Source organism: Paralichthys olivaceus, chromosome 7 (assembly GCF_024713975.1).
Source record: "Paralichthys olivaceus isolate ysfri-2021 chromosome 7, ASM2471397v2, whole genome shotgun sequence".
NCBI lineage: Eukaryota > Metazoa > Chordata > Actinopteri > Pleuronectiformes > Paralichthyidae > Paralichthys > Paralichthys olivaceus.
The window spans coordinates 12,935,128-12,943,784 of NC_091099.1; the positions used below are offsets into that span (position 1 = coordinate 12,935,128).

General features: G+C 36.4%; 1 long non-coding RNA gene across 1 annotated transcript; it reads right to left on the reverse strand.

Annotated features, from left to right (window-relative positions):
* Positions 1-202: 202 nt before the first annotated feature.
* On the reverse strand, positions 203-5,506 carry LOC138410824 (uncharacterized). The gene is made up of 5 exons (XR_011243441.1): positions 5,320-5,506; positions 3,848-3,914; positions 3,632-3,700; positions 1,880-1,937; positions 203-485 (listed from the first exon to the last, which is right to left on the reverse strand). It is a non-coding gene; the product is annotated as an uncharacterized lncRNA (long non-coding RNA).
* Between the last annotated feature and the right edge of the window lie 3,151 nt (positions 5,507-8,657).

Consider the following 8,657-nt stretch of genomic DNA (forward strand, 5'->3'; position numbering starts at 1 on the left):
CGTAAGCACTTATGCTAGCATCATATTATATTGGCAAACATAGATAATTAGTGACACCAAAATCCTTTGTTGTATTAATTGCGTGAAATATTACAAACAGTACAAACAACTGCCGAGCTTAAGAACTCACTACACCTAAATATTACGCCAAAAACCTTCTCCGGTTAAATAGCTAATGAAACAAAGCCAGGGGGAAAAAATATGAGGATATACACTTTATTCAAAAACAACATTTGAATATCAAATGTACAAAGGCTGTTTTTTTTGTTTCCCAAAAACAACAGTGTAACTTTTCAACGAGTCCGCTATACAGCCAGCGACGGTGTTCCAGTGTCCATGTTGTAAAAAATAAAAATCCAAACTTCATAGTCCAGTCACAAAAAATTGGTTTAATCTTGTCAGAATTTGGCTAACTGCCAAATTACTTGCCATCTTCACGTTAAACAACGCTGTCTCCACTTGAGCAAAATCCAGTTGAATGGGGTCTTGATAGGATAAAAAAAGAAGGAAAGTTGTAAGGCCACAGTGAAACTGAAATGAGTAATGATTGATTTTCCAGCAGTTTAAGAAGGCATGCGTAAGTAGACTAATAATAAGACAGTTTACTAGCATACATGGCTAGCTTTTAGATGTGTTAGCTAGCACTGTGTAAGCGCACGTGATATTCTGGGATATGAACATTTATAAGAATACAGAGTTTTTCAAAAAAGTAAAATTCAAAATGTTGCTATTCATAAATTATTGTTTAGTCATAATGTGTAAAATGCAGACTCCAGATAAAATTTGTAATCCATCTTCATAAATTATTCACTTCATCATCAAAACTTTTTAAATATTGTCTTATAGCCAAAGTTTGATGGACTAAATTCCAATAAGATGTACACAATACAACCACTTATGCATACAGGGACATAAATAACTCAATTTGACCGGATATCCCACAATAAGGAATTCCCTGGACTTAAAATACTAAGCAAGAAGCACGACAGGCTATACTGATGATGCAATTTCTGAATTTTTGAAGGGCCCTGAATTGATACATTGTTGAATTTTAAGTGTTGAAGCTTGAGTAGAACAACGTTCCAACAAATTGCAAAATATTTCCTAGCTGACCACTAGGGGTATGAGGAGTCTAGACTAAGCCAAATTCATGTCATGCGCTATGCATGAAAAGTCAATTACGCAACAGCTGTGACACTCAAAAAGTTTGAGATCAACGGAGCAAAACACTAGCATGTGAGCGAAGAAAGCTGTATCCTAAAAATTTGCATTGCCTGAATTGACAGTGATTAACAGTCACCAAAGCAAAGACATAACCCACGAATGGACAACATAACACCTACTATTAAAGCAACCCTTCAAAACAATCGTTATTTACTTGCATCCAAAACAGTCCCCATAGCTCTCAGTAAATTGTGACATGGAATTGTTCAGGTTTGATTCTACAGTCACAAAAAACTATAAATGAAAAATATATCAACTCTTGGAGAAATGTGGCTTCTTCTTGCCAACAGGTAGCATCACAGCAAATGTCTTCTTAAGCCCATAACATTTTTATATTTTAATTAATAATGAAAGTAGCCACATTGTGAATATTGTTGTGCATACACAACCTCAACGTTATTTTTACAAACTTACCTTGCATCTATGCACTTAACATATATCTAGCTCGTTTTTTGCTTTTTACAATTAACAGTGAATAGCAGCAATATATTTTCGAGCATGTGATATAAATATCATCTTAAAAAAGGAGGGAGGAACCCCCCAGCTCTATAGAAACCCTAATGGGTTACAGAAGACATATAATCTCTTGGAAATTACATTTTTCATGAGATCTGAAAGGAGGCGAGTAAATACTCATCAAATATAAAAAACTTACAGTGCTGTCTTCTTTTTCCCCCCAAATCGGAAAGTCTTTACACAGGTGCAAGCCCCCACTGTAGAAAGATAAGGAACACAAAATGTAACACATATATCAGACCAACACACAAAAAAAAAGCAAACAAGTGGACCATTCATTTCAGCTAGTTTTAACTGGTTTGAAGCATTTGGAGCCAATGATTTTTAATGCTGAATGCAGCTGAGAAAAGATGATGACTATTTCTGCAACCAATACCTATATGGTGAGGAATATTTAGACAAAGTTTTATGATGCATATAACTGCTGTTGGCAGACCCATGCATCTTGAGAGCTGTCAATTGACAGGATTTTTTTTTTTTTTTTTACATTGTACAAATCTACCAAATTTATATCATCAAATCAATGAATTACTTCAGATTTCTACCTTTCACTGTAGAGAAACAAAGTAAATAGTAAACGTACATTTGAAGAGGGCAACCCGAGCCCTCACACAAACAAAAAAAACTTGAGTGTGCTTGCGCCATCTAAAAATATTTAAGCAGGCGTCAAGCCAAGAGCAGTATCAGGAAGACGACAGTACCTAATGATAAACTTGTGTTACATCAATTGATATTAATAAACTTCATATGAAATTACTCTCCTAGATGCCCCCTATTGGACATGATTGGAATTAAATTTCAGGAATGCTACTGTATGGCTAAATAAGCCAATAGTTTGTGCATAATTACCTTTCCAAAAAAGAAAAAAAAATGTTGAAGTTAAAATGTTATGTTTTGAAATGTGTAGTTGAGTCAGTTTGTAAAACTACTGACATATTTGACAAAACAAGCAAAACAATGCGTGCAATGTGACTTGAGTTTTATATATTTAGTCATCCACACTACCTGCATTTGGTAAAAACTGAAATGAATGAAGCTGTACATAAGTTTTAACAGCTATTTTCTAATCACTCCCCAGTAATCTAGGCATAATTTGAAGAATTTCGTGGGATTACAATCCCACCAAATTTGTTTGTTATGATACGTCATTGTTCTAAGTATGATTGTTGTGACTGAAATTTAGTGATTGTCAGGTGCCAATTATCTTTATATATGGTTTTAGTTCTTCACAGGTTAGCTAGCTAGTTAGAAGCGCACTTACTACAACTGTGAATGTTGTTGAGTTTATAAATTATTTTATTCCAAAATATTATTAAACGAAATCTGTTTTTTAATGTTTAAGTTGGTCCACTACAACCTTGTCAGTAATGCCGATGCAAAATACAAATCAACTAGAGGAGCATTGAAGAAAACATCTGGGCACATACTAAAATTGTAATCATTTTTCAGCTGTATGCTAACTTGTCAAAATATTTTGAAACGTCAGAGTTACACTAATCTATGTCGGTCAAGGTGATATTTATCACCTTAGACTGTCCGCAAAGCGTCTCTACTGTAGTCAGCTATTGGACCTATTTTAGTATAAAATTGACACCTCATACTCTAGGGGGCAGACTACCTTACCTTCAAGAATCACACAATGGCCTATAGTCATAACAAACTGCTAAAGCTAATGGAAACTACATAAAGCATTTTGTTTCGCGTTAATTACGGCTGGCAACATCAACATGAGTATAAGATAAAATGTCACAGTTGACTTAGCTTTTTATTCAGTTACGTTTGTGTGGTCATTAAAAAACAGTACATTTGACTCAAGACATTAGAAGAATTCAATGCAATGATTACATGCAAAGCATCTTCTGTAGAACTATATCTCAAGAATGATACTTACAAATCGCCACTGCAGTGCAAATCACCCGATTCCTTAAATTCATGACTCCATGATCACTATACGTCAGCCCTTTAATAAAGAAAAAATAAAGGTTCAGAGAGGGAATGTGACAACAGCACACCCTACTGGCTATGTGCATGTGGCAGTACAGACAAAGAATAAGCTCATCAGACTGCTTAAAAGTCTGAAAGCCTGGAATGGTGAATAAAAACATACCATTTGTCCTGGGTAAGATGATCTTCCATGTCCATAGACGCGATTTGCGAAACATCAAAGGAAATTCCTGCAACGTACGAAACATCATTATGTAATTTTTTTGTAGTCATACTTAACAAAACCCAACTTTCTCTAAAATACAAAAACTGCCAAGTATAAGATTTTAGATTTGAAAGTCTTTTTGAGAACATTTTTCGAGAATATTTCAGAACTCATCAACAAATTGCGAAAATCTGGAATAAGTCGATGGGTCTTGTGTCGGTAAAAATGTCTTACGTTTGCATGTCTTGGTGGCTCAAAATGCAACTCAACTTGTTTTCAATGGTAACATCCTATTGAAGATGGCTTAAAGAGGACATTTTGTTACGTGCAGGGTGGTACTAATCCTTTGGATTTAACAATGTGGTTTAAGATACAAATATCCATCATAAAAGATTGTACATCCTCTATTTCATTTTGTGTAGTATTTGTCTTCAAATCTATATAAATGAACAACCTTGTCAGCAAGGTTGAGGTATTAAGATGCTTATACGTCTTTATTTCATTTAGAATTAGTATTTAGAGTTTCCTCAAATAAATACTTGCAATGAAGCTCTCTAACATTAAATCTTTCTTAATATGTCTTCCAGATGTAAAGTAACATGGAAAAACAAAATAAATGTTCATATTTAGATTTCCTCCCTATTCAGTACCTCAAAGGGTTAAAAGCCAACACCCTAATGTGTTTTTCGAGGTATAGACAAGCTTTTATAACATATATAACATTTAATTGACAAACTAACCAAGTTTAGTTTAAGTGTAGTGTCTGCTTTACAAGAATAATTCACAATGGTAATATTTGGTGAATTTTGACAACTTGTCAAATTTCATTAAGGTGTTTTTTAAAATAATAAGTTTTAAGCATCTACCACTCACCTAAATCTTGTCATAAACTACAGCTGTGCACTCTTTGGAAAGATAAAGTGAAAAATTGTGGATATTTTAATATTTTTTTAGGTTTGCAATTCGATGAAAAAGGTCAAAAAACGAATATACTGAAAATAAAGTAAAATAGGCTCAGGCAGGATGTATTGACGTCGATCTGTCTCTATACGACGTTTAGAAGACGAAACATTTGCTCATTTTTGTTGTTTTGTCGAGTAAATCCACACAAGGACATTTGCCCTTTCAAGGACAAAGCACATTTTAAATGCGTAGGTTGAAATAACTCCAAACAGGTCGAGAACAAATGTGCTTAACCCAACATGAAGTAAGTTAACTCGAAGAACTGCTGGCAAACATGTCAATCCCATCGAATTGAACACAATTACGTGCATTTTAAAGGCTGGAGAGGGTTTTCAGATTTTCGCTGACTACACACCATGGCCATTTTTACAACACTGCGTCTATCTGTCGTTCCTTCCACCATATTGCCATCCACCCCAGATTCCTATTTTTCAGCCATTAAAGTCCGATTACTCGGAGGTTCTTACCCATTATCGAGGCCGTGTCTATCCCCCGTCGTCTGCCGTGGCCGGTGTCGCATTTTCGGGCGTTTTTCGTCGTTTCGCTGGCTCTTTCGGCGGCATCGTGGCGCAGCTCTTCCCCTGTCCGCTCTCAGCGCCTCGCTCCTCTGTTGTGTGAGTCCTGCTCTCCGCCTCTGAGCTGATATCCTCCAGCGGCTCTGCCCACTTCCCTCTCAACGTAACACAGACTTCCTCTCACAGCTAGTGTTAGCAGCCATCTTTACATCAGGACAATACCAAGTGTCTTTTCTAATGTTAGCAGACATCTGAACATCACAATAACACAAACTGTCTTTTCTAATGTTAGCATCCATCTGAACATCACAATCATACAAACTGTCTTTTCTAAAGTTAGCATCCATCTGTACATCACAATCATACAATCATACAAACTGTCTTTTCTAATGTTAGCACACATCTGAACATCACAATAACACAAACTGTCTTTTCTAATGTTAGCATCCATCTGAACATTACAATCATACAAACTGTCTTTTCTAATGTTAGCATCCATCTGAACATCACAATCATAAAAACTGTCTTTTCTAATGTTAGCATCCATCTGAACATTACAATCATACCAACTGTCTTTTATAATGTTAGCATCCATCTGAACATCACAATAACACAAACTGTCTTTTCTAATGTTAGCATCCATCTGAACATCACAATAACACAAACTGTCTTTTCTAATGTTAGCATCCATCTGAACATCACAATAGTAAAAAATATTCAACATCAAGTCGTGTTGACACAACATGTTTAGTGTTGTTTATTCTAACTATCATCATGTTACACTAAGCCAATGTCACGTCACAATAAATTAAGCTAAAATCTGCCTTCAGTGAACTTCAGCATTATTATAAACATGTAACACATGTAAACTTTGAATTTGCAGATTTTTCTTTTAATGGAAACTAAGAATAATTCTGTAAAAAAAACGTTTTTAATGGTTGGGTTGTATTGCAAAAAAATATCACAATTTATCACAATAAATTTCAAATTGTCATTTCTTTTAAGTCAAAGTTTAATATGTTTCGCTCCTGAGCGACGATCATGTTAGTAAGTCATTGTTATGGGCAATAAATAACAAACACCAGATCAATCATATAATATCAATTATACCTCCTGACTGTTGCACAATTCATAAGCATTACATCGATATCTATTGGACTTTAAAATTATATTACCCATATTATTGCTAGTGTTCATTGTGCAGCCCTAAGTGAAACATACTGCATGTGTACAGCTGCATGTTTGCTTCTAGCCTTCCCTTGCACTTTTTGTAAAGCACAATTCATGTTAGACTAAAAACGAGTAACATGAGGTGAAGGCACTGTGTGTGGCAAAAATGAACAAATCAATTAAATGTTCATTTAATCTTTGTATTTATTTTAATTTGGAAAAAAATGGATCAAAAAAGTCTGATTGGGCACAGTCAAAGTTGTCCAAATTTGGGCTATTCCACCCCTCCAGCTGCTGTCAGTCTATGGAGACTCTGTGGAATGTGCTCCACCCGCATCACTGACCAATGAGGTGTTGGCCTCAGCAGCGCATGCTCTCTGCAGGGGAAGGTTTCTTTAAAAAGATCCTGAGCCTAGCAACAGGAGTGTCCTTCAAGTGCATTATGAATTCAGGCTTTACAAGGGAAGTGAGGATAGCCTCATGTTGACTTACTATAAGATCCCAAAAACTCTAAGCAGCCTAATGTTCCATTTGTTTACAAGTCACTTGAATATTGCAACATGAAAGTGTGAGTTGTACAATGGGAAATGTACTTGTAATTGTCACACATGACACAGCAAAAATCCCAGTGTAGATCTGTTAAAGAACATCTGTATGGGTTCAGCTAAGGCAGGTTGTTAATGGTGTTGAGCAAGTTATTGCTAATGAAAGAAAAAACAGGACAAGTAAAAGGATGTTCCAGTGAGGTTATTTATACTGTTGATATTCAAGAACTTGTGGTCAATGTAAACAAATGTGACATTGCAAATAAATTACAGTTTGCCATTTAATATATAATTACAGAATTTGTTTGGCAGGCAGTGGGGCCAGGACAACTTCTACAGAATGTGTGCTTCATGTTTACAATAGTATGTTATCACGTACTATGACTGATAAGTTTACTATGAACTCACACTAACCTGCAACACGGATCAATGAGTTCAAACAGCACTGCCTTTGTCAGAATAGGAAGGCAGGAATGTGCTCTGTAAAGAGAAGGGCACATAGTGCACTGATGCAGAAGGGTGAGCCTGAACACACGGCAAACTCAACACCAACGGCAGGCTCACATTCATGGGTGTTGAATTCCAAATTAAATCATGCACCAAAAGTCATGTTTGACAGAAACGACTGTTGACGTAAGAACAGGTAGGCTATGTTCGAATGTTTACCTAAACTTAGCAAGAGGAATTATTCTGTATGCTGATGCTGTTATCTTCAGCAAACACATTTAGAGTGTTGAGTTCAAGGGTGTGGAGTGAAACATGTCTCCAGTGCCGGTGTAGAACAATGTAACCTGATCACTGCAGTCACCATCAGAGCTGCTTCTCTGTGCAAAGTTCAGGCCGTCCTCCCAGGATGTGACGGCCCCTTTCAGCTAAGCATTTGTATCGTTGTGGCGAGAAAATCCTGTTTCACAGATGCAAATCTCCTTCAATGAGCAACAAAATCAAGATATAGATAATGTTCAGGTGCTTCACGGTGGACTGTGGGTTTGTGTGCATGTTAGTGCACAGTACGCTCCTCACTTAGAAGATGATCTGAAATCCTAACAAATCATTTCAGCTTCTGTTTTTATGAAGTGAGTAATGTCACAGAGTCTGACTCTAACCAGTCTGAGCTGAATTTCCATCTTTGCATGAAGGAAAAACCCAGGCTCCGTTGTTATTTTGTGCTGCCATCTGGTGGGCTTTGATAAAATGTAATAGTTTCTCATGAGCATGGTGGAAGGCCATCACTCCCAGGGGAGGGTGTGCAGAAACGAGACATCAGAAGACAGACTAAATTAAACAGGTTTCAGGTAAATGTCAGTCCCCACAGGTCTGCACTGTGCAATAAATGATGGCTGATGTTGTTTTAAAGTAGTTTTAATACCCACAAGTCATTAGATGGTTATTTGTAGGTGTGAATCGAGATGCTGCTCATCTACTCTGCAGATTGTAAAACCAAAGACTAGAGGAAATAGATGAGGGGATCAATCATAAACTGTGTTCCTGACAGAGGTTGATTTAGTGCTTTCTGTATTCCTGTGGATTTGCTGGACGTTCATCACTGTCACTGATCAATTGACAGCTTATCAC